This window comes from Talpa europaea, assembly GCF_964194135.1.
Source record: "Talpa europaea genome assembly, chromosome: 2".
In the NCBI taxonomy this organism is placed as follows: domain Eukaryota; kingdom Metazoa; phylum Chordata; class Mammalia; order Eulipotyphla; family Talpidae; genus Talpa; species Talpa europaea.
The window spans coordinates 59526405-59553626 of NC_140068.1; positions in this window are offsets into that span (position 1 = coordinate 59526405).

Genomic DNA, 27222 nt, shown 5'->3' on the forward strand with positions numbered 1-27222 from the left:
AACCAGCAAACAAATAAATAAAGCATGCCTCTATTAAAAAAAAAAAAAAAAAGAAGTACTGCTGCAATAAACATGGGTGTGCATGTTTTCTTTTGAATTAGTGTTTTTGAAATTTTGGAATAGATGCCTAGGAGTGGAATGCTGGGTCGAATGGCAGATCCATGTTTAATGTTTTGAGACACCTCCATATTGCTTTCCATAAAGGCTGAACCAGTTTGTGTTCCTACCATCTGTGTAGGAAGGTTCCCTTTTCTCCACATTCTCACCAGCACTTAAAGCTTGGTGTCTTATCATCATTTTAAAACAGCAAAATTATGCTTTGAATATCAGGGTTTGAACACATTCAAGAAACACAAAGACCTCTTCAGTTTAACCTTGAGAAAACTGGAATATGTAGAATATTCTGTGACTAAGCCACACCTATACTCTTAAACAAGTATATCCTAATTTGTCAGAATACTGCTCATTGTACACCTTTTATAAGGTCTATAAAATTGATGTTGATATTGCAGAAACCTTGATTATACAACCTACCATGGACCTATGCTATAATGTGCAAGAACACATGCATACAGCTCTGCTGTGTTATAAATTTAACTGATAATGATACAATGTGTATAATAAATATCAACTGAGCATTTAATTGATAACATTTTTCTTAGGTTCTTAACATTTAGAAGGGCTTTAAGAAGTTATTTTTGTAGTGCAGATCTTTAAAAATACCACCGGGGAGCTATGGATTGATTTTTCTTTTTCTTTCAATAACTTTCCCTTTGGCATAAAAGACATTATAAACTGTTACAAATATCATTGGTTTACTAATTAATAATCAGAATATCTTCTAAAGGAAAGAGGACTAGTGTCAGGAAATAAGAATCCTCAACCTTAGTCCCAGATACTAATTTGTTGTGTGATCCTGAACTTCAGCGTGTGTGTGTGTGTGTGTGTGTTTAATTGCATGTTGAGTAGATTTCACCATGGTGTTATGGAGCAGCCCCGATATAAAAACGGGTTGCCTGGCTGTGGGTCCTCACCTGTGTGCTTAAAAGGGACTTATTTATACTCCACTACAGGCATACACAAAAGGTTAATAAAAGGTTTATTTACAAGGGAAAGGGAAATGAGGAAATGTACAACTCAGGGAGAAAAGAGGGAAATAAAGTCTTTAATGAGTCCTACCCCATCCGCTGACCTGGAAACCCAAAAAAAGCACTCCAAGAGCTGGTCGAGCAATGCGTGCTGGTAGAAAGCCAAAAAGGGAATCCCCCAAAGCCCACGTATCCGGTTTTATACCAAACCTGGCTGCTTAACCCCACCCTCAGGTTCCAGCAACCTTCCCTTTGGTGGTGATGGGATTTGTCTCTCTCAATGTCTTTTGGCTTTGGTCTGGAGTGGTGGGGGTGGAGTCCACAAAGCCTGTATGGAATTAGCTTTAGGACATCTTTTTCCCCCTAACAATGAAACCAACTATAAGTGATGACACTTTCCTGGAATTTGCATTAATAATGGTTCTAAGACTACTTGTGGTCTTTGTGGGAAAAGTTGCTACTGAGCAGTTAGGACTTGACTCCAAAAGCAAGGAAAACAAAATAAAAAATAGATGATTGAGGAGACATCAAACTAAAAACGTCTGTACAGTGTGAGAAACTATCATTAAAACAAAAAGGCACCCTATCGAATATAAGATATTTGCAAAACATACATCTGACAAGGGGGCCGATATTCAATATCTATAAATCAACAACAACAACAACAAAATACCAGAGACCCTAGTCAAAAATGGGCAGAAGAGCTAAATAGACATTTCTCCAAGGAAGATACTCAGATGGCCAACAGGCATAGGAGAAAATGTTCAACATCCCTATTATAGGGAAATGCAAATCAAGACCACCTCACTCCAGTTAGAATAGCCCATATTGAAAAGATCAGAAATAAGGAGTCCTGGTGAGAATGTGGAGCAAAAGGAACCCTCATTCACTGTTGGTGGGAAAGTAGACTGGTGAAGCACTATGGAAAATAGTATGGAGGTTCCTCAAAATATTTAAAAAAAAGATATGCTCTAAGATCCAGCAATTCTATTTCTAGGAATCTACCCAAAGCAAACAAAATCACTAATTTGGCGGGACATAAGCACTCCTATGTTCATTGTAGCACTATTTACAATAGCCAAGTTATGGAAACAATCTAGTGCCCAAAGACATATTAGTGGATTAAGAAGATGAGGTGTATATACACAATGGATACTACTCAACTGTAAAAAGAAATGAACTCTTGCTATTTGCAACAACTTGGATGGAACTGGAAGTGAAATAGTCAGAAAGAGAAAGACAAATATTTCACTCATATGTGGAATATAGAGAAATGAAACAAAGGAGCTAAACAAAACAAACCCTAGACATATTGTTAGCATACGGATCCCCCAAACTCAAATGCTCTGAATGGGTTTTGCTATCAAGTGTATAAAGACAAAGCATATTCTTAGTGTGTAAGACCTTTAATAGAAAAGAATTTTAATGGAATTAGTGTATATAGCATAGAGAGAGAGAGGAGAAGAAAAGGTAATAATTTCCTAATAAAACACCCAAAGGTACCATCCCCTCAGGGATAAATGCCCAGCCAAACAGAGTTGGTGCAAAGCAGGGCCACTGAGTGGACCTGAAAACTTGCCACAAGCCTAAGGCACCTTCTGTCAGGGAACCACAGTTCCCAGTGGGTTGCAAGGCAACACATACTGCAGGTTGTCATGCTCCAGAATGTAGGCTGTTGAGAAATATTGGGTAAAATTTTGTCTACAAAAACTTGGAGGACAGACTACATGCTAACTGACTGTTTGTGTGGTATTACTATAGGAAAAAAATTACTACAGGGACTGCCAATGTTAATTGGCTCCTTCTTGCTGGTTTTTACTACAGTGAGATGAAAGCAGACAACATTAGCCAGTTCTAGAAACAGAGGTAGAAAGGAATATAGATCTGTTAAGGGAAAGTCCCTTTACTTCTTAACCTGCAGGTTAAATCTGGGGATTCAAGAGGTTGGAAAAGTCAACTCTTCTCTAGCAAACTTCTCAAGATAAAACTGTCATTCAAATCTTTTGTCATATACCTGTGAAAAGGCCACTTCCAGGCCCTTCAGACCCGTGAACCTCTTGGTGGCCTGCATCAGATTGATGGCATTGCTTTCCCTCCCAAGTTTATTGTTTTGAATGGCCTCAGGGCAGCAGTCATGAAATTGAGGAAGCAAGGGGCCAGCAAATAAAGGGAAGCGTGCTCAGCTTAGGAACTTTGCCTACAGGAGAACTTTAGGAATGATTATTGCAACTGGAAATTGTCAGAGGCAAAACCACAAGAACCTGCTAGAATTCTGCCAAAGAAACCGAAAGTCTGGCCTCTAAAAGCCTATGGTTATCCTAAAGCATCCCCTCCCCCTGCACTAGCAGGAAACTGGAGCATTTACCAAAGCTGCTGCTTTGGCTGTGGGGCCACAAGGATGGTAATTTCTTCCATTTCTTCATTAGCAATGAGTTAAGAATGGAGAAGAGAAGAAAAAGGAAGGAAAAGAAGTGTCTGGCAATGACAATATTCTGCCTCAGATGCTGTGTGGATTCTACAATAATGATACCACTATGGTATCACTTATGGTATCTTTAAGGTTATAGAAAGTAATTTTCCCTATAATTTTGAATTTGAAATAAGCAAAAAACATACACTTAATTAACATTCTTTAAAAAATAAGTTATACTTTCATATCACTCAGGCTAAAAATAGAAACCAGCTCCCTTGGTTGCCTATGAGATGACTCAGCCATATTCATAAGGGTGGGGGGAGAGGAAGAGGGAGGGAGGGAGGGAGAGGGAAAGAGTCACATTACAATCTACTGTTGTAGCTTAACCAAATTTGTGCTGATCTAACTTGTAGGGTGGTTTTAGTGAGAAAAAGTTCTGTCATAGTTATTAATTATTAACTGATTTGAGCTGTTTTGCATCAAAATTTATTATTGCACATATGCAGAAACTTGTCTGTGCAAGTCTGATGCCTGGAGGGGATGCACACATCTTTATACCCACAAACACATCAAAATTCTCAAATAGGCAGCCTGCACTGGGGCAGCCAAAGAGGTATGATGGGCGGGTCTTTCTAGGAGTAGAGTTAGAGGTTCTGCAATATGCAATGCTTTCCTTATGTCACAAGGATGGAGGACAAGAACAAAAAAGAAAAACTGAAAAGGAGGTGCGCCACAAGACCAGAAACCTGGCTCACACAAGGAGATGGGGGTAGAAGAGATTAGCATAGCCATTGACACAGCTATGGAAACCAAGATCCTTAGGCACAGAGACACAGTTGCAGAAACTACTGTCCTTAGGTGCAAACTAGTATCCTTAGGCGAGAACGCCTAGATTACAAAGCATAACATCTAAGCAGGTATCCGAGGGCAAGCGCATCCAAAAGTAAAGATACGGAGACTGAGCCCATTGTAAAATCTCCAATCCCTTTCAAATTCTGCATAGTTATCCAAAATTAGTGACCAACTGATGGCTCACAAGAAGTGAGCCTCTCCCAAACAGAAGACGATTGTATCCGTTCAGTGTCTGCACAGGCTTGGGGCAGCTGTCGTCTGCCCACCTGTGCCTATGCAGGTGCTTATTTTCACCAACTCTCTCCTGCAGGGCAGCAGCTTCCTGCCTGCCCATGCCTGTACCATGCTGGGAATTCTCTTCACTGACCTTCCTTAGCGGGGGCTGCTCTCCTCAAGGCCACCCGCTGCAACCATGCAGGCCTCTCTCAGCAAACCTGTTCCTTCTGGTCAGCTCTTCCTGTCTGCTTGTGTCTATGCAAGTGTCCTTTATTCTTCTGTCCTTTTCCCTAATAAACCTGTTCTTGATGTTTTCTCTCCCTCAACATGTTTGATGTCAGGAACTGCCTTGGCTTAAATAGTGAGTTCATTTTATATCCCTGTAACTATGGGGATTTATGCTGGAGAAGGGGTGCTAGGGTGATGGAGCAAGGGGCCATGTTGGCCAGTGCTGGACTTATGTTAATACTTATCAGACCATCAATTTCAAAATGCAAAGGATCTGAGTGATTATTACATTTCTCATTTTTTATTGGGTTAAGCTGAGCTTTTGTCCTGTCTTAGTGATGGTGGTTTATCTAGTCTTCACGGTTAAACAAAAGATTGGAGAAGTTAGTGTATGGGTCAGAATCTGGAACTAAGACGTACTGCCTTGTTCTCTCTCCTGGTGTCTGCTAATTGTCTCTCTGTGGCCTCCTCCTCTATCAGATCATTGATGCAGATCCATCTCCAGTCCATCTCTCATGAGACATTTTGCCAACAGCATTTCCATTAAGTCTTCCAGATGCCTAGTGTTCACACCACCAAAGGTCTCATTACCATCTGTGCCACTATTTTATTTCTCTGCTTTTTATTGGAATTAACATGAACTACAACATTATATAAGTTTCAGGTGTGCATCATTGAGACTCAACAAGTATATGCACTAATTAAGTTCACTGCTAAATGTCCAATTATAGCCTTCACCTTACTATTGTCTCCTTTGTCCGAACTTATCCATCCCCCCGATGCCTTCTCCTCTTATGGTCTTCTAGTGGTCTTCTAGTCCAAAAGCTTATTTTTCTTGAATTTAGTCCATCTGTTTGTTTTCTTTATATACTACATAGGAGTGAAATCATAACTGTACCATTATTTTAATTTCTTTCATTTCTTTTTTAGCAATGAGCCAAGAATGGAGAGAAGAAAGAGGAAGGGAAGGAAGTATCTTGCAATGACAATTTTCTGTGTCACAGGGACACAGTGTTCCTCCTTTCTCTGCTTCCTTTCCACCTGAGTGAACCTTTCTGTCCTCCAGCACTGTGGACTCTCTGGCTTCTGTCCCTGCATTCCACAGAAACTAGCCTGAGTGTAGGTCAGTGGTCACTCCTGCTTCACCAAATCCAATGGCTATTTCTCCAGACATTTGCTGACTTGACTTTCCTGCACATTGAACTATTTTGAAACTACTTTCTTGAAATTGTTCCTCATCTGGTTTCTTTGACAAGACTGACTTTCTCCCCATCTTCATACTCCTTAAATATTTATGTTCCTGCTCCACATTCATCCCTCCCAAGATGGTACTATTAATCGGGACGCTGGATAAATGTAGTGTCTTCAAGCTTGGATTCTGGAGTCAGTGCTCCTGGGCTCAAAGCCAGACTGTTGCATTTGGATCAGTTACTTAATTTCTGGGTGCCTCAGTTTTATCATCTGAAAAAAGGAGATATCACTAATACCATTGAATCCTAGGGCAAGTTAGGGATGATTAGGCAGCCTCAAGGACAGTGCAGGGACTTCAGGAGAGTTAAGGAGGGCTCCAAGATAAGGGCAACAAATTCCAAAGGGGAAGAATCAAACACCCCAGGACTTAGGACATTAGGGACTTACTCTATGACCTTAGGGTCAACAAGACATTCCAAATAGAGGGCAATGAAGAAAGAAAGATAAGGGCTGGGACACAGAGACTTAGTTCTGGGCACAGAGACATTTAGGCAGTGAGTGAGACCACTGAGAACCAACCAATCACAAAGAGACTGGTGGAGCTTTAGAATAATCAGGGAAAGAAGGTGTATGTTCCCTGAGACTAGGCTCCACTTCGGCTCCCTTGCCTCTCCCTGGCCTGGTTCCACCAGCCTGGGAGTCCCACTTTATTCTGTTCCTTTTCTCCTTAATAAACTTTTCTTTCTCTAAACAAACCTGCCTCTTCTCGTTTGCTTGCCTGAGCATCAGCAAAGTTCCTGCTGCGGCTTCATGAGACACCAACCCATGGTGGTCTAGTGTTGGGACTCAGCACTGCCGCTGCAGCCTGGGATCTGTTGCTGGCTGGGAGAGTAGGCCTGAAAACCTGCAATTCCGGTATCACTATGTCATAGTGTTTTTGTGAAAATTAAATTATTTAATTTCCATAAAGTGCTAAGAATGGGGCCTGGCTAATGGTAAATGTTTTGTAAGTTGGGGTGTGTGTGAGTGTGTGTGTGTGTGTGAGAGAGAGAGAGAGAGAGAAGGAAAGAAGAACTCTTTTAGTTAAGGACAGCTGAATAGATGTGGTTCTTGCTGAGATTCCTAAACAAGTCCTCAAGATTGGTGCTTAATTCACACATATATTGTTTAATGTTTAATTTCAAAGTTCTGATATTTCCCCCATCTGAACATTAGTGATCAAATAAACCAGGCTTCCTGTATGACCCTGCCCTGGCTGCCTACTCCCCATCCCCTCTCCCTGTCCCTCCTCCAAGTTTAGACCTTCCAATTCACTACACTAAATTTCCAATTTACTACAGTAAGTAAAATTATTAACATGAAATCAACAATGTTTTCCTTCCCCTATAGAAATGAACAGGAGAGGGGAGATATTTATCACTATTATCACAAGAGAAAACAATGGTAACAGAGCACAAATGAATCTTCCTAGAGGTGTAGGAGGGTGTTAGTGGGGGTGGTGATGGCGGTAAGTGGGGGATGCCTGGACCTCTGGCTTTGTAGTAGGAGAGGGGAGCAACGTACTTATGGGCTGTTTCTAGTCAGGTAAGTGAATCCCAGATGAATAAGAAATATTCTCCACAATGTTCAAAGCGCAGATTGCTGTGATATGTGAAAGAAGTGTTAGGGGAAAAAGGGGTGTATGAAAGGAGAAATTTTTACAATGTTTTGCCTTGGATTATACATACCCTCTACCTGGTATTCAATAAATGCAAGTCAAGAACTAGAGATATTTTTGGAATGACATTTGACTGATGCAGTATATTTCCTTATTGTACTACTGAGAGCAAATCATGTGGGCCCTGGCTCACTGGTGTTATATAAGTCAGTATCATCTTAAAGCCTGACACAGCTTTTCATTCGTCGCCAAACCATACTCCTTTATTTGTTGCGCCACATCTCCTTTTTGCTTTGCAGTTCAGCTGTCAATAACTTCCCCACCCCGCATTTTAACAATTATCAGACAACAGCTTTACCAAATTCACAGCTTCATGTTTGTGGTATGATTTTTCCCACTGACAGTAATTCATGCATTATTTCATCAATAAACATTTAAAAAATCCACTTAGAAATTACAAACTTCTTATAGATGGAACACATTTGGTAAAGTCTTTGTGTCTGCACATTTCATCTAACCTTCTTGCATTTTTCATAGTGTTTCCAAAGAATGTTAGTAACTCCTCAATGGCATGTGTCATTTTAGTAACTCCTCAACAAACCTTCTTGTGCTGCATAGAGGGTGGATATTTACCTTATTTTACAGGTGGGGAGGGAAACTGTATCTCAGTGATAGGAAGTGAGGTAGTGACATGACCAAAAAGTGGCAACAATATTCAGGTTTTTGAGTCCAGTGACTGACTTTGCTTAGTTGAGTCATGAGAGGTTGGGCCAGATTTTAGTGGGTTTGTCCTTCCTCTTTTGATACTAAGAAGACTAAAAAAATAAAAAAAAAAGAAAGTAAGAAAGAAAGAATGCTCAGTCAGTATTTTTCATTTCTGTGAGTAAATAGTGTCTGGGTGTTATTTTAGAAGTTCTGGAAACAGAACTCAATTTTTGCCTTTTCATTATGCTCCCATCTCATATTACACTGAGGATGAATCATGAGGCAACGTCTCAATATTTTGCAAAATATCTCAATGAGAATGTGTGGGAAATTATTGCACATGATCAAGGGGTATAAATCATATGAAAATTGTGGGGAAGTTTAAAATTTAGTTTAATTTCTAAAGAGATAAATTATTGCATTTTGGGGAAATAGCAATAGTCAGAAATTGATGCTGATACCTGAATTATGAAGACTGTGGTTGTAAAGGGAATTTAGAAAGGAAATTCATGAAGTTTCAACACAATCTGTAGTGTTACAGTAAACTGGTTTCCAGAAAGGCTGTTGCAGTTTTGATGACACTTTGATGATTTGTTGGGTTTACCTGAATACCTCTTGAGCTTATTCTCAGAATTGTAGTGAAATGAAGGTCGGGGTCAATTGATAAAACTATTGGCTGTATCCATTACAAACATTGCAATCACATGGCCCCATGAGAACCTGATTTGACTGGTCACTGAGTGACCCAGCTAGTCACCTAGCCTGCTGAAATGATTTAGTTTCAAAAACAGCACTTTCTGCCATCAAAACATTTTTTTAACTGATACAAAGACTTACAAGGGCAAATGATCCCAAATTGCTGTCCTTTAGCACCTAGAACTCATATAAAATTCATTGGAGACCTAGAGTGTTGTATTGAAATAACTGCATACACAAAACGAATTCATATCACGTGTTCATAGAGGCTAATCGCATTTTTTACATATTCAACTCTTTGGACAGTGATTTCTATGATGTCCAACTGAAACTTCAGAGACATGTTAGTTTTGGGGGACCCATGGGTGTGCAAGAGAGAAGCCCTGCTCTTATGCTAGGGAGAGTGAAATGCACCTCAAGAAGGGAAATCACCCAGCAAGTGCAGAGTGGAGAGGACACGCGGAAGGAGTGACCAGTATGTCTAGAACGAGTGCGAAGGAAGAAAGAAAGGCTTCAGAGGGGATTGAGGAGTGATGTGGTATAAAAGGAGCTCCTTAGTGGGCAGGGAATAGAGAACCTCTGGATGGTGGGAATGGCTGTTTATTCTGTGTTACACTCTCTTTAAATGGGTGCTGAAAGACTAACTGTTGCACTTTACTTTTAGAGTTTCTTCAGAAAACATAGCCCAGATTTGACTTCTCATCTTTTTATAAATACAAACAAGAAACTATTTCACAGTCATTCCAGCGTGAAAATGGGCTTACATAGGCATTGGAACCATGATGAAAATAAGAATTGAAATAATTTTTCGGGTAACACCTAGATTCTACATCACTATAGGTACCACTATTGCCTTTTTCATTTCTGATTGCTTTATCAGTGCTGAAGGTTTTTTTTGTTTGTTTGTTTGTTTGTTTTTAAAGATTTATTTATTTATTTATACAAGCACTGGGTACATTCAGAAGCGCAGGAGGGTGAGAGAATTCACCAGAGCCAGAGCGGAGAGTAGAACAGGCAGAGTGACAAAGTACACTGCTGAGGGGAGCAGCGGGCGGCAGGAGAGGTCTGCGCGCCATGTGGGACCCTCGCCCGGTGGCCCGGGATCGAACTGGTGCTACAGAGGATGCAGGCAGCTTCACAACCCAGCACTTAACTGCTGCGCCACCAGGGAGGCCCAGTGCTGAAGTTTTAAAGAAATCTGATGGGGGCCTCCTTGGTGGCACAAGGGGTTGGGCACCACACTGTGAAGCTGTCTGCAGCCTCTGCAGCATGAGTTCAATCCCCAGCCAGCCAGGGAGCAACCCACATGGTGCAGCAGACCTCTCCTGCCTTGCCCGCTGTTCCCCTCAGCAGTGTATTTCAGTCAGTCTGCCTGTTCTGTTCCCCACTCTGTCTCTGGTGGGTCCTCTCACCCCCCACATACCCCAGCTCTTGTATGCATAAAGAAATCTTTAAAAAATTAAAAAGGACCTCCCCTGGTGGCGCAGCAGTTGAGTGCTGGGCTGCGAGGCTGCCCACAGCCTCTGCAGCACTGGTTAGATCCCCGGCCGCCAGCAAGAGTCCCACATGGCACCACAGACCTCTCCTGCCATGCCCACTGCTTCCTTCAGCAGTGTATTTCGTCGGTCTGCCTGTTCTGTTCCCCGCTCTGGCTCTGGTGAATTCTCTCACCCTCCCGCACTTCTGACTGTGCCCAGTGCTTGTATAAATAGATAAATAGATGAATAAAACTTTTAAAAAAAATAAAAAATAAAAAAATAAATCTGATGTATGAGGTGGGATGTCAAGTCAAAAGGTCTAGTTTTGTGAATGTTTGAAAGTCATATTTCAGAGCCAAACCTTTCTTTGAAGCTACCATCTTCTCACTACAATCTTTACCTATTGTAAAGTTTCCTGGAAATATTCATTAAGTGACACAGTACATCACTATGATGTGTTTCTATTTTCTTCTGTTAAGGTATATTCCTTTAGAAAAAGAAAACTGAGGCCTGGAAAATAATTGTAAATGTGATACTTTTTTTTTTTTTAAACTGAGGGTTGGTTCTGATTTGGAAATGTAAGCCACGCAAGGAAACAGACACACAGGCGATGTTATAAAGTATAATATTCAGCTATTTAAAAAATGTTCAGCTTCACCTTCATTTGGTAAGGAGACAGAGAGAGGTGGGGAGAGGCAAGATGGGAGGGAGGGAAAAAGAGACTGCAAAGCAATGTATTCCTTTGTGTATGTAGCCTTATTATTATTTCTAATATCATTAATAATAGGTAGCATTTACTGAGTGCTTACCCTGTGCCTCTGAGGTAGGTATTATCATTATCTTCATTTTACAATTGAGGGAAATGAGGCCCAGAGATGTCAAACCATTTGCCTTAGTCACTCACATGAAATAACTGAAATTTGAGTCACCGTGGTCCAGCACGTGTTTCTGAATGGCTGTTCTAGAGCTACTTTCTTTGTGAACTTGCTAGTTTTCATGAAGGCATTCGTCCTGGCTAAATTTCCAGTCTGCTTTCTTTTCCTCTTAGATATTTATGAGTGCATATCATGTGTGTCTGCCTGTACATATCTGTAGGTGTAAACTTTGCATGTGTAGACCATCTCTGCAAATTTTCATAAACAACTACTATCATCCCAGAGCAGATGGGCCATGGCTATGGCAACATCCCCCACCCCCACCCCCCCATCAATGACAACATAAAGAGTTGTGTTTCACTCCCGCTGGTGCCAGATGCATATGAGAGGGGACCTGAGGGATTGGAGGTCTTCTCCACAGTCTTGCAGGGCACAGGCTAATGGAGGCTCTGCTGCTCTGCACCATATACACAGCAGGGGAGGAGAGCTGGAGGATCACATGCTAACACTTAAATGCCACTTCCTGGCAGCGACAAGTCACTTGTGCTTACAGCTTCATGTCCAGGCTAGTCATGTGACCCCTCCTAAGTCAAGAGAGTGGGAAATGTGGGGGAGCAAGAATACTTCATGAGTAGCAATTCTCTCTGCCACAGCTACTTTCACAACAAACTACTTTAAAAGTTTTAAGTAACAGAAAACCACTGAATCATTGAATAATGCAAATTTCAAACATTAAGCCAGGAGAGAACCTGTCTCAGCTATTCAGAATTTCTGGGCAACCTCTTCCCTCACCTGCTTTACCTGGTGTGGTGTTTCTTTCCTTGGTGGGTATATTAGACAGTGGGTTACACTTGCTTCTTGGCTCAGTCTTCTGGCACTTTCTGGATTCCACTGGCTATGTGGAATCTTCCAATGACTGAGATTCTCCCTCAATTTTGCCTCTAGCTAAATAGAGGACTTCTCTCCTGCTGAGAGTTGGTCTAGTTTTGCATAAGACCTACTGTCATGGTAAAGATCTTGCCTTTTTGCCCAATTCCCTAAATACATACAACAAGAAAACTATCTCCAAAACTGCAAAGAGAATAAGAAATATTATTGTATTTTGCCCCTCTCTCCTGATTCTGTACTCTGGCCACTGGTTCTTCCAAAGGTGCTTTTATCTGCCCAATACCATGGATAGATGGCTGGCCAGCTATCCACTCATCCAAAAAATATAAAGTTCTTACCAGGTAAACTTTTGAATGAGTCTCCTTTGCATCACTCCTTGATCCTAAATTTCATTAAAGATATTTCTTCTAGAAACGAGCCTACTGTTATTTCAGCTTCAGTCACTTCCCGAGAGAGCAAAAAACTTGCTGGTGGCTGTAACCAGTGTGCATGGTTTATTGAATTTCCCTCGGGGACTTGACCATGGCATATACTTGATGGACATTCAGATCCTAAAAAAAACAAAAGGAAGAAAATGTCATAGAATGCCCCAGTGTTCCTTTGAGATAGCAAATATGAGGGAAAATGTTTACGATCTTATCAATACAGATGGGGGGAAGAGACAAAAAAGTAATAAACATGCTTAATATATGCTATAAAAAGTATCTCACCAACATGCAACATAGGGCAAGTAAAAATCCCAGCCATAAAACTCACCTCCTGAAACATTAGAGGCAAAGTTTATGTTATAGGACAGGGAGAGGGGCAGCCCAAACCCCGCAAACCTGCCTATTCTAAATGGGTTCTGCCATCCGCCGCATCAACACAAAACACATGAGACTTTAATGAAAAGGAACTTTAATAAAACTAGGAAACAATACAGGTAAGGCAAAGAATCTAGTTTTTAAATCAAGCACCCAAATTTACCCATCCCCTCGTGGGTAAAGGTCCATCCAAATGGGATTGGCCCAGAGCAAGGCCCCAAGGCCTGCCCCAAGTCTAAAGCATCTTCCAGTGGGGACCCACAGAAAAGGGTCACAAACAACCGGACAAGCCCGGAAGGAAAAGAGCAAAATCAACATCAAGATAAAAGCTGCCATTGTCACCTCCCCACGGGTCTCACCCACATCTGTGTCACCCAGTCCACGACCAAAAGACAAGCGCAGTTTCTTCACGTGTCTCTAGGCTCCATGCGCCTCCTCCAGGTCTCCTGGCTCCATCCTGCTTCCTTCCTCAGTCTCCTCTGCAGCTTCCCCTCTTCCTGCTCAGCTCCACCCTCCCTTGGGTGGGGCAGGGAACCTCCCCCTTTCCTGGGGACCACCCTGTTACATTTAGACTAGACATTCACACTGGAAAGTTTATTTTCCTGTGAAAGTCACACACAGTTATGTTAAAAACAGGCCCCTAGATGCAGTTATTTATGCTAAGTCCCACATCATCAAACTGAGAGTTAATTGCATTTTCAATTTTGCCAGCAATGAAATTTTAAGCGAGGTAATCAGGAGTCACCTACTCAGCACTCCTTAGTTATCTGCCTGATAAATGCCATAACCTGGCATCACCATGCGCCTTTTACTTCATCTAAATCTTTGTTGTGGCTTCCTTCTGCCTATAAATGCCTTTCATTTTGTAGCGCTCCTTGGAGCTTCTTTCTGTAGCCTACATTGGATGTCGCCTGATTCATGATTCATTGAACAAAGTCAATAATATCTTTAAAATTTACTGAGTGGATTGTTTTAGTAGCGAGGATAAATGCCACAATTGGAAGCATACCGGTTGCTGGCTTTCTGGACTGCTAATACCACAGTGCTCTTATCAGGCTAAAACCAGTGGTCCAATCAGACAAACCTTAGGCATCAACCTGTGACCTTTGGTTCTTAGCTTGGTGTTTAGTGGCCTCTGCAGCAGCAAAGGCTTTTTACACAGGTGGGGATTATTGGTGCTCTAAACCCAATTTGCGTGGGAAGGAGGATGGATTTGAGAGAGTAGGGGAGGCTTTGTGATTGAGACAGCCTTTATGCTTTAAGGTTATGGGGAAAATCCTCTTTCTCAAGATCTCCTCTGCCTCCCCACTTCCCCACTATGGTAGTTCACATATTCGCTTAGTCACAGCAATGGAAATTCCACTAATTAGGGATTCACTTATGTTAACAAGAATCCTTTTTAAGATGCAATTATCTCAGGATGGCAATTGCTAATTCACAAGTTCATGCAAATTTTCTTAATCAGATTGTTTTTCTTTTTAACACTTAGCAGAGATTAGTCTCTTTGAGGAAATGGAAGGAGAATTTGGCATTTTGTGGTACTGTGGGGTGGAGGTAGGCAGAAGGTAAAGACAGGAGGAGAAAAGGTAACTAAAACATGTTTTTCCAATTATCAAAATCCTTCATGCAGTTCATGCTTAAGAGCTCAGGCCCTAGGCCAGACCACTCTTTTTCACTGTGATGAGTAAGGGACTTCACTCCCGTTGACCTCTCTACCAGGAGGAATACATACTTACATCATAGGGTTTTGTTGTGTTGGCTTTAGCTTAAATGACTTAATATGTATAAAGAGTTTAGTGTAGTGGAAATAATCAATATTAGCTATTTTTGGATAATTTAGAAAACAAAAGAAATAAGAGTTGCTCAAAGTTCTGTAGCATATCTCCAACACATCTGTAGAGGCAGGATGGGCACAGTGCAGGATCTCTATGACCCAAGCAGACTGAGTAAAGGAGAAGAATCCTAGGAGCCCTCGGTGGCTTTTTCAGCCTTTTATTGGGTTTTACCAGGTAAAATGGTATGCAGGGGTGCCTACCAGCCTCCCGGCCCCCCACAAGTCTTCACTCTTTCTGGGCTCTCTGGGGTTCTCTCGTGGGCTCTGCTTCTTCCTTCTTATATCTCTTTTGCTCTGCTGTACCTTTCGCTCTGCTGGCGTCCCCATGATGCCGCCCTTATGAACCCAGTCTCAGCCCAGGTGTACCCACTTACATATGCCCACACCCTACTCCAGGTGTCTGCCATTAAGCATGTATTCAGGACCACAGGGATCCATCATCAATCCTAATGGCGGAGAGCAGAAAAGCCTGATACTATTTTACCTTACCCTCCACCATCATACCTTAAAATGACCCTGTTAACACTAGTCTATTTCTATCCAGTATGTTTATCTACCTTATACAAATATACATATAAACTGGGATCACACTGTAATTTTATCTTAGTGTTCTGGTGGTTATTCCCCCCACCCCCCAGTAACTTAGAACTTCCTGGGAGGGCTTCATGGAGGAGGTGGCCAGTAAATGTACATGATCTTCCACAGTCTGATTTGAAAGGAGTTTCAAGTCAAAGGGTATAGTATAGACACAGAATAAAGCAGGAAGACCAGTAGGTAGTGAGGATACCAATGTGGACTAGGGGGGTTCTGGAGATGAGAAGGTCGAAGGAGAGCTGGGGTTTGACTGTGGAACAAAGGCTTTCAGGCACTGATAGTCGGTCAGATAGGAAGTGGGTTTAGGGAGACCAACTGCAATAATCCAGGGCAGAAAGGGTGAAAGATGAAAATAGGGCCTGCACTATTCCTATTGTAATAAATAGGAAAATTATGGCTATGGCACTCAGCAGTGGAGAAAGCACTGATAAAATATGCTGGCTGACTAGATAAGGGATGCTTGGGGAAGTAGGGAGAGATAAAAGTGGACCAGAGGGTATACATTTCAAACCTTTGAGACTGGGATTTTAAAAGATTAACACAGAGCAGTAGATAGAAACCGGATGACAGTGATACTGAAATTGAAGGTTTTCGGGCCTAGTCTCCCAGCCAGGAACGGATCCCAGACTGCAGCGGCAGCGCTGAGTCCCAGCCACTAGACCACTACAGGTTGGTGTCTCACAAAGCTGCAGCAGGAAATTTGCTGATGCTCAGGCAAGCAAGCGAAAAGTTTATTGAGGACAAAAGGAACTGAAATAAATTGGGACACCCAGGCCATGGAACAAGACCAGGGAGAGACAAGGGAGCCGGAGTGGAGTCGCGTCTCAGGGAATATACACATTTACACATTTTTTCTCTAATTATTCTTTTTTTTTTTTAAAGATTTATTTATTTATGCATGCAAGAGCTGGGGTACAAGCCAAAGTTTTTTTGGGGGGGTGAGAGGATTCACCAGAGACAGAGTGGGGAACAGAACAGGCAGATTGACTGAAATACACTGCTGAGGGGAGCAGTGGGCAATACAGGAGAGGTCTGCTTGCCATGTGGGTCACCTCCCTGGCCGGGGATGGAACTTGTGCTGTAGTGGCTGTGGTCAGCTCATAGGTTGTGTCATAACCCCTTGCGCCACAGGGAGGCCCCTTCCCTAATTATTCTCAAGCTCCACTAGTCTCCTTGTGATTGGTTAGTTCTCGGTGTTCTCACTCACTGCCTAAACGTCTCTGTGCCGAGAACTAGGTCTCTGGGCTGTCCCAGACGTTACCATTTTTCTTCATTGTCCTCCACCCGGAATGTCCTGTTTAACTTAGTCCTGGGGTGTTTGACTATCTCCTATCAGAATCAGTTGCCCTTTCCTTTATTCCTCTTGTTGTCCTATCTCTGGAGCCTTCCTTAACTCTCCTGAAGTCCCTAAAGCTACCTGATTATCCTAACTTGCCCTATGACACAACAGGATTAATAGTAAAATGAGTATAGACAACTCCTTTAAGGACTCCTTGTCAATGAAGATTAGAGCTTGGAATTGTAACTAAATGGGGAGTTAAATGCTGACAAGTCTTTTGTTTTGCTTATTTGCATTTGTTTTATTTTGTTTTCTTCTTAGAGGTAAGGAAGGCATCTGTCCAGTGAGATGGAAACTCAGGTAGATAAAGAGGAAAGAGAAGATAGGGAATGTGGAATGGCATGGACCCCAGGTGGGGGAGTCCATTTCCAAAAGGAAAAGATTCCCATTCTTTTCTGAGAAGCATGAGGAGATGGGGGTGGGAGTTGTCAACATATCACCATGAAAAGGACTGAAGGACATCAAGTCACTGGCTAAGTGTAGAAGGCAAGTGTGGGACTGGAGATTTTCGTAGGATAGAGACCATTCTGACTAACCATGAGGAGAAGATGCGTAGCATTAAGATTTTTTTTTTTTAAAAAGGTATGTGAGAGCTTTGAGATTCATCTTATTTAATTAGAGGAGCACATATGCCAATTTTCAACCAGATTTAAAATAGATCAATATGCTATAAAATGCCCTAGTTATATAAACATAATTGTTGAAGCCATCTTCTTTCAGTGCAGCAGCAAAGGAAAATATAAATCTTCAAGTTATGTGCTAATTAAGTTCTCCATTAAAACTTGTGGTTGGATGAAGGGTATAGAAAGGACAGCGGCTTCTCCATCTATGGAGGAAGTGACCATAATGAGTCCTTCCATTTGTTCAGTGCTGTTCAGTCTAGAAGATATGTTCACTCATTATCTCACATGCTAAAAGGACTGGAAGGGATACAAATCTTGAATGCAAATCATACTGGAAATATATTACCAGAGAAGTATAAGAGTCTCTTCATGTTGAGTAACTGTCATTTCTAGAAAAATCGTGTAGAAAAGAGGTTAGTTTAGAACAGATCCAGTTCTTCTAAGACTTTGTTCAAGAAACTTTCTCCAGGTTGGACACATTTACAAATTTGATACTTTGTTACTAGATAAAATATTTCTTTCTTGTTAAATTTATTAGGCTACCTGGAAGGCTCTGAACTTCTTGAAATTTCAGTTAGGACTTTCAGACAGTACAACAATAATTGTTTCTTGAATAGCTTTGAGCTATTGTCCAAGAATGTTGACATATTTTTGTAGATTAGGCCAAATTTCTGTGTAAGCATTTTGAAACATCTGTTTGGCATTTAGGATAAGCTACCTGTCCTAAGGACAAGCTGACATCACTAGTCACTAGGACTCTTTAAGACCTTCTATACTAGTTTCTAGTGCTGCTTTTTCACTGAATTATTGGATTATAGAAACTGAATTATTGGCTTTCCCATGTGTAATAGTATTGATGGGAATAATTTTACATTTTATATCCTTTATAGTTTTATATACTCATTTTCTCTCCACAAATCCCTGTGAAATGTCCAGGGCAAGACAATGCCAATATTCCTTCCCTCCTTCCTTCCCTCTCTCTCTCTCTCTTTCTTTATTTTCTTTCTTCCTTATTTTATTTATACAAGAACCGGGGTACAGGCCAGATGCGCAGGAGGGTGAGAGGATTCACCAGAGAGAGCGGGGAACAGAACAGGCAAATCAACGAAATACACTGCTGAGGAGAGCATCGGGAGAGACAGGAGAGGTCTGCTCGCCATATGTGTTGCTCCGAGGCCGTCGGGGATCGAACCGGCACTGCAGAGGCTGTGGACAGCTCCACAGAGCTGCGCTCAACTGCCTGCGCCACCAGGGAGGCCCCGACAATGCCAATTTTTTAACAAGAAATTAAACCTGTAGTGAGAATGATTTGCCCAGTCACTGCTAATTAGCATGAAAAACAGTATTTGAACCTACATCTCCTGACATGCGCTTTTACTCATTTAATCTGATATTTTGATGCCTATTTATGATGGAATTTGATTCAAGAGCAGTAATGGGAATGAATTTTATTTATATTAGATGAAATTATATGCAATTTCCATTTTTCTATGTCTAAAAATGGGTGACAATTGGCAATATCATGTGAATTCTACTTAATATAGGTAGCCACGTCCTATATGGACATAGTATAAACTTCACAATCATACTAACGTAAGCTAGAAGTCCAATTTTACCCCATGTCAGAATTGTTACTGCCTTAACATTATTTGACTTCACTCAGCCTTTAAAAAAAGGTTGACAGTGCTCTCTGCTCTAGAGGTCCTTATGAAGATCACATAGCACAGTGTTTGCAAAATACTTCTCTTAGCACATCATGCATTCCAAATCAGAAACAAGTTACAGCCAATATTATTGTGAAATGTTAAGAAGTACAACATTGGGGGGGGGGAAGAACATTTTGTTTATTTTAGGTTTAGCTCTGTGCTTTAAAATGAAAAATAACTTGTCATTTTTTTTGTACTATTGTGCTATATTTTAATTTAATATTAATAAATAATTTATTTAGGAGTGTGTGACAAGGAGGGACATTATTGATCATTTGAGTTGATTGCATTTTATGTATACTATTTTCTGTAATAAACAAATTGTGATTTTTAAAAAAGATTTATTTATTTATGCATTGAAGAACTGGGGTATAGGCCAGAGGTGCAGGGGGTGAGAGGTTTCACCAGTGACAGAGTGGAGAGCAGGACAGGCGGATCTACTGAAATACAGTGCTGAGGGGAGCAACAGGCAAAACAGGAGAGGCCTGGGCCTCCTTGGTGGCGCAGGCAGTTGAGCGCAGCGCTGTGAAGCTGTCCTCAGCCTCTGCAGTGCCGGTTCGATCCCTGCCAGCCGCAGAGATGCCCACATGGCGCAGCTGACCTCTCCTGTCTCACTCCCTGCTCCCTTTGGCAGTGTATTTCAGTCAGTCTGCCTGTTCTGTTCCCCACTCTGTCTCTGGTGAATCCTCTCACCCCCCCGCATCTCTGGCCTGTACCCTCATTCTTGTATAAATAAATAAATCCTTTAAAAAATTTTTTTACATTAAAAAAAAAACAGGAGAGGTCTGACATGCCATGTGGGTAGCTCCCCACCCGGGAATTGAATTCAGGTGGTTGATTCCCCTTGCAGTGATAGCGCTAAGACTTAACATTTATACCATCAGGGAGGTCCAGCAAATTGTGATTTTGTAGTGGAAATGAAGTTATAAAATAAGTTATAAATAAGTTATAAAAGTGATAAAGTATCAGGAACATAAAAAAGAGCTTACTAAAAAATCATTAGCCTTTAGCAAAAACCCATATCCTTCTTCCTTCTACTTACATTGTTTCTTTCACTTAAAAATATTTCCCTGCCTGTTATGTTCTATGAACTGTGAGGAGGTAAAAGGATAGAATTCTTAATTCATAGCTGGTTATTGTTTATTCATCGACTCATCAGAATGTGGAAGTACCAAGAATATGCCCTGCCTTAAGTGGCCAGATGCATGTACTCTGTATGCATGTCAGCTCACTAAAATGGATCTGGGTATATAAACTCGGCTTTAAAAAAGTGTTAGATTATGCCTATCATGTAGTCAATAGCAAGTGTAGACTAATTTATAGATATAAATATATCTTTCCACTGAAAATCTTATCAAAGATGCTAATAGGCATTAACTATCATTAAAAGCCCTCTGCTATTATTAAAGAAACAAATAATCAAGAGAACTCACCAAGGAAGAATAAAATAAAATTAGAGCTTTATATTAAATGACTGTTTACTTTGGGATGGAGAAATTCATAACTGAAATTTATGAAGGAATCCTTTAAATAGACAATGGCTATTGATTGATGTGTTAGCAGTTCTGTTCTGTGCTTGGCAACAGCCCAAACAATGTATTTCTCCTTCCTTCACAATATAGGTTGTGTAAAGTCAGCTTCTGATTCAACATTTTAAGTTTGAGTTAAATGGCAATGATATTCATCAATGATTTTAAATATTATGTTTAGGAAATGCATATATTAATATAATCTTTTTTTTTTCTAGAGGATGCCTTTATCATAATAGACAGTTGAGTTGAGTCCTGTCTTAATCCTATTCAACTACATAATTTTTGGAAGGACACTGAACAATTCCAAAATTCTGTTTTCTCATCTGCTAATTAGGCACAATGGTTTCTAAGGCACAGGCTGGTTGTGAGCATTTAATAAGAATGGCTAAGGAAGTTGTTGCAGACAGTTTCCAAGACACAGCAGAAATTAAAAAAATATTATCTTTCATTCAAAAAAGTCTGACAAATGGGATGTGTAGTTTTCAAGGATATGCTAGGGTTTTCGTCTTTTGAAATAGCTAGGTAGTATTCTTTTAATTATATATTCCACATTTTTTTATCTAGTCATCTTTCAATGGACATTTACACTGGCTCCATGCCTTGCCTACTGTGAATATTGTTGCTATGAGATTAGAGTGCACAAATCTTGGCATATTAGTGTTTTTCATATTCTTAGGGTAAATACTTTTGCTGGATCATATAGCATTTCCATTTTTATTATTTTGAGGAATCTCAATACGATTTTCCACAAAGGCTGCATAAAATTATATACCCACCAACAAGGGATAAATGCTCCTTTTTCTCCACAACCACATCAACATTTGCTGTTTCCAATCTTCATGTTGTAAGTCATTCTCACCGGGGTAAGGTGATATTTCATTCTCTTTGACCTTCGTTCCCTCATAATAGGTGGTTTTAATCATTTTTTTTTTCATGAGCCTTATAGGCCATCTGAATGATTTCTCTGGAGAAACATCTATTTAGGCCTTTTGCCAATTTTGGATTTTTTTTTATTGTTGAGCTATATAAGTTATTTATGTCTTAAAAATTAACCCCTTGGGCCTCCCCTGGTGGTGCAGCGGTTGAGTGCTGGACCACGAGGCTGCCGAGGCTGCCGCAGCATCTGCAGCGCCTGTTTGTTCCCCGGCCACCTGGAGGGTCCCACAAAAAAACAAAAAATTAACCCCTTGTCAGATATGTGATGCGTAAATATGTTCTCCCTTTACTAAATTGTCTTGTTTTTAGGTACAAATGCTTTTTAGTTTGATATAGTCTGTGGTATTATTTTATTCCCACTGCCTGTCCTTTTTTCTTGTTATGGATATCACCATATAGTTATGGTCACAATTGGATTGATGGAAGGGTGAGTGAATGAGTGAAATCAAGGTGTCATAAGAAAAGTTGGTCTACTAAAAGAAATGACTCATCACTTACATTCCTATGCCCTCAAAGTTACAAACACAGTGTGAAGAGATCATAAAAGTTGATTGCAAAATAAAATGGGTGTTGATATTTGATCAACTAATATAGATTTAATAAATCTATTCAACTAATACAGATTTAATAAATCAACTTTTTAAATTGGTTGTTATTTAAATAAGTCTGTTTGATTTGATTTTCTAAACATTATCAGAAAATAAATTTTACTTCATTGTTGATATTGCCAAATAATTTCCTTGGTTTTGAATTACCTGAGGTCTTAAAAAATAGAACAAAACACATATTCCCATAGTTGATTTTATCTGTCCTCTAATATCCTGACTATTTTATTTTCAGAAATGTATTTGAAGCCACAGTCACCTTGGCCACTGGTAAAGTGCATGTTATTTGCTTCTCTCAGAAGAAACTGTTCTTTCAATTAGGTACCATGCAGTGTTTGAACACTGTTCTCTTAGGTCTTTTTTTTCATTTTTAAATTTTTATTTTTTTAAACAATATTAGCTTCTCCCACCCACTCAGGTGGAGTCCCATAGAGTTTCCTTCACCAATGCACCTGTGCACCATCACCTCAGTCCCCTGTGCTCTTCACTCCCTGCCTCTGATCCCTCTCCCTCCTCCTCCCCTGCAGGATGTCTCTGGTTTATAATTGTCTGTTTTTGCTTTGTTGTGTTTTGTACTGTTATTATTTTTTTACACTGATGTCTTATTTGGTTCCCCTATATTCCTGCTATAAGGGAAACCATCCGATATTTTTCTTTTTCCTTCTGGCTTATTGTTCTCTTAGGTCTTAAAGAAAACACTGCACTTTCTGGAATTATGGAAAGAAGAAAGTCTTGTGTTCTCCAGTATTATGGCAAATCTATACAATTACAGAAGGCAGCTGTTGCTTAGAGTTATTTCATACTGGTCTAGGAGTGTTTATCTTTGAATATGGAACACTTTACTTTCAGATAAAACTCAAAAACCAATTTTTAATAACTGTAAAATATCAAGCAAAATGATTATCTTATGATTATTATTTCTGATTCAGGTAGGGCAAAATGTTCTGAATTTATACCCTCATGTCAATTTCAGTTTGGAAATGTAAGACTTGAAGGCATAAAAACTGGTGCCTTTTCTTCATACATGGAGACTAATCTCTCTCTCTCTGTTTCTTTTCCACTGTCCCCCTTCTTTCCCTACTTTGCTCTCTCTCTCTTTCTTTTCTGTTTCCCAAAGACTTAAAGTGGTACATAAAGATAGAAAGAGTAAGCTAAAATTAATATAAGCCTAGTAAGAAATACAAGGTAAAGGAAACAACAAAGGATAGCAAAGTTAAAGGGAGAAAGGAATAAGGTTCAGTGCCCAATTGTAGCCAAAAACTCCCAGGTACTTGTTTGAGGTAGACTGAGAGTGTGGAACTAAGACTTCTAACTGGTAATGTCAGAAAGTGAATACAATCAGTTTTTCCAAAAGGAAAAATAAGTCAGTCACCTAGGATAATCACCATTTCTTGACAATGAGACCAGAAGGATTTTTTTCTATTCTGGGCCCTCACAGAGGTGATACTATGTATTATAATGAACAAAATCTTTGACAACTTTCTCAGCAATACACAGAGATCATTCTCATGTGGGCACTTTACCATTTGGCAAAAAGTAATTCAGCTCTGCAGGAGGGGAGGTTAGAGAGGTGCTAATTATATAATATGGTCTAAGTGAAATAATTTTTTTTTAAAGATTTATTTATTTATTTATACAAGCACTGGGTACAGTCAGAAGCGCGGGAGGGTGAGTGAATTCACCAGAGCCAGAGCGGGAAGCAAAGCAGCCAGACTGACAAAGTACACTGCTGAGGGGAGCAGAGGGCAGCAGGAGAGGTTTGCGCGCCATGTGGGACCCTCACCTGGCAGCTGGGGATCGAACCTGCGCTGCAGAGGCTGAGGGCAGCTTCGCAACCCAGCACTCAACCGCTGCGCCACCGGGGAGGCCCTGAAATAATTCTTAATGACCTATCTTCATTTGAATCATGTAATATCTAAATTGATGGTAAGTTTTACATCCTTTAAGACATTGATTTTCAAACTACAGATCGCATCTATTAGGTACAGTAAAATTAATTCAGTGGATTGCAAACAAATTTTGAAAAGGAAAAAATAGAAGAGAAAATACAAGATAGCAAAATCAGGGTGTCGAGATTTGTTTCCTAGTTTCTTTCAAATGTATGTAGTAGTAGGTCATGAAGCATACTTATTTTCTTACTGTGAGCTAAAAGGTATGAAATACCTTCCTTGCCTAATTTTGCAGAAGGTATTGCTTGACAGTTAATACTAAGACTATCACCCTTGGTAAATACCTTGAGAACTGCACTTTTGAATTCAGTCATTTACTGGGGCTGGGCGTGGGGGTGTTGAAGTGGGGTTGGGGTGGAGAAAGAAGCATTTGAATACACTGGAAAAATGGAGGTCACTGAGAAGTCCTACTGCTATATAGCAGTACACACCAGGGAAGTAAGAGAATTTCTGGAAGCAAAAGGAAAGCCTGCATAATTAAATACATGGCTTAGTGTGGAGCCTCAGTTATACCCTGGTTAAAAGTTGGGAGTCATCTATCCCAAATAGTAACTTTGGTTCTTTTTACAGGTGATAAACATACTGCAGATCTAGGGATACATAATATGCTGACTGCAGAACTATGATAAAAGCACATCATTTACAATAAAAGAAAAACTATAAAAATGTACCCTTTGTTTCTACAATGTAAGTCTTCCAGATGCCAAAAACAATTTCAATCCTTTAGAGTTTGATCAGATTTTACAAACTATAATTTAAAAATTCAACTTGTTCTACTCTCAAAGCTTTAAAACCTTGGTGTGTTGGAGTTCCACAATTAAGATTTCACAGGTGAAATTGTTACATTTTATTCACACCATAATTAAATGCAAGAGGAATAACAACCCAAGAGGTTCTAACATTGCATGCTTTAAATTATCTTCTATCTTTATAAAAAGATGTATTTATTTATCATAAATTATCTTTTTATTGATCTTGTCTTATCCACCATTTATAGGTTCCCTGATGTCAGTATATATATATGGTTGTATATTTTTTAAGAGAGAAAGATTATTGAATAGCTTACTGAAAGTATTAGTGTATAATTTATATACAATAGAATTCATCCTTTTAGTGTATGTACAATTCTATGAATTTTGACAAATATACATTGTGTTGTGTAACCACCATGGAAATCAAGTTATGTAACATTTCCATCACAAGTTATATAACATTTCCAACACAAAAAAATAGGTTCCCCATGTTCTTTTTCAAATTATTCCTCTTTTGCTGGCCCCAGCCTTTGGCAACTACTGATCTGTTTTGCTCCATATTATAGTGTTGCCTCTTTCAAAGTTAAAATAGAATCCATGCAACATGTAGCCTTTTGAGTGTCTTATTTTACTCAGCATAATGTTTTTGAGACTCACCATATTGTTGTCTGTGCCAGTAGTTTGTTCCTTTTTAATGATGAGTTGCACTCCTGAACATCTATTTATCTGTTCACCAGTTGATGAACATTTGTAGTCCCCCGCCCCCACCAGTTTTTAGTGGTAATGACTAAAGCAGCTATAAATATTTATATATAGGTGTTTGTGTGGACATATGCCTTCATCTTTCTTGGGCATATACCTGGCTGGAGAACTGCTGAGTCATGTGGTAGATGTAGTCTTGATTTCATAAAGGCAAGCTCTTCTTCTTCTTCTTCTTTTTAAAGATTTATTTATTTATACAAGAACTGGGATACAGGTCAGAGGCGCGGGAGGGTGAGAGAATTCACCAGAGGCAGAGCAGGGAGCAGAACAGGCAGACGGACCAAAGACACTGCTGAGGGGAGCAGCAGGTGAGACAGGAGAGGTCTGTTGTGTCATGTGGGTTGCTCCCTGGCTGGCCGGGAATCAAACCTGTGCTGCAGAGGCCGTGGACAGCTTCACAGTGCAGCGCTCAACCCGCTGTGCCACCGGGGAGGCTGAAAGCAAGCTCTTCTTGACCATAGTCACTTATGTTTTGTTTTGGCTGAGAATCAAACCTGGAATGACAGGAATCACGTTCACGTAAATGGAAAACCACCAATCAGCCTTTAATTTTTTTTTTTTTTTTTTTTTTTTGTGGGACCCTTGCCGGCGCTACAGAGGCTGCAGGCAGCCTCTCAGCCCAGCGCTCAACCACTGCGCCACCAGGGGAGGCCCTCAGCCTTTAATCTTAATGAAATTATTATCAGAGAACACAGGAAAATTGACTGAATTTGCCTCCACTCACAGTTACTCTGAATTAGCTGCTAATAAACAGTGAAATACTGAAGGGCAGCAAAAAAGAGTTAAAATAGTTAAGTAAAATGTACTAAATCTATAAATTGAAAGAAAGTGTCTTGAGTAAAGATTAGTGGTGTTTAAAAATCATGCCATGTTTGCTTTTATCTTCCTACTGTGAAGTAGACGATTAATATTTTTAAAGGTGCTCCTTTATGTTAAATAAGTTGATTTTATGTATAAATAAAATAAAAATGACCTGATTGTTTCTGTTTTCAACAACAATCTGTTGTTGTACATTATTTCTGCAAACTAAAGAAACCAATTTTGTATTTATTGTGCTAAGTTTAGCCACTTGAATAGAGACTTGTCAACAAATCTGTCAAATTAGAATTCTGCTTGATCCAGTGTTTCGGTGTATTGTCATAAATAAGAAACCAGTCACAATAAGAAACTCACATTTTAATAAAAGGTTTTCCATTTGAATTGCCAGTGTATCTTTTCTGTGACTCTGTACCTGTAAGATCGCAGTTATTTTGACTAAGACTCCAGACTCCATTAGTGCAGTGAAAAGCTGTTTTATGTCTTTAGTGTTTAGATGAATCTTCCCACAGAAGCCAGTCTAAAGAAGTGTTGTTCACTGTAGGAATTAGAATTCATATATGCAAAGATTATATGGGTGGTAATTAGCTTTCCATCCATGTGAATAATAATTTGCTTTATTATTAATGTGTTGTGAGGTCTGGCTCACATGAAAAGAATCCCTGTTTTTTAAAAAACTTTTTG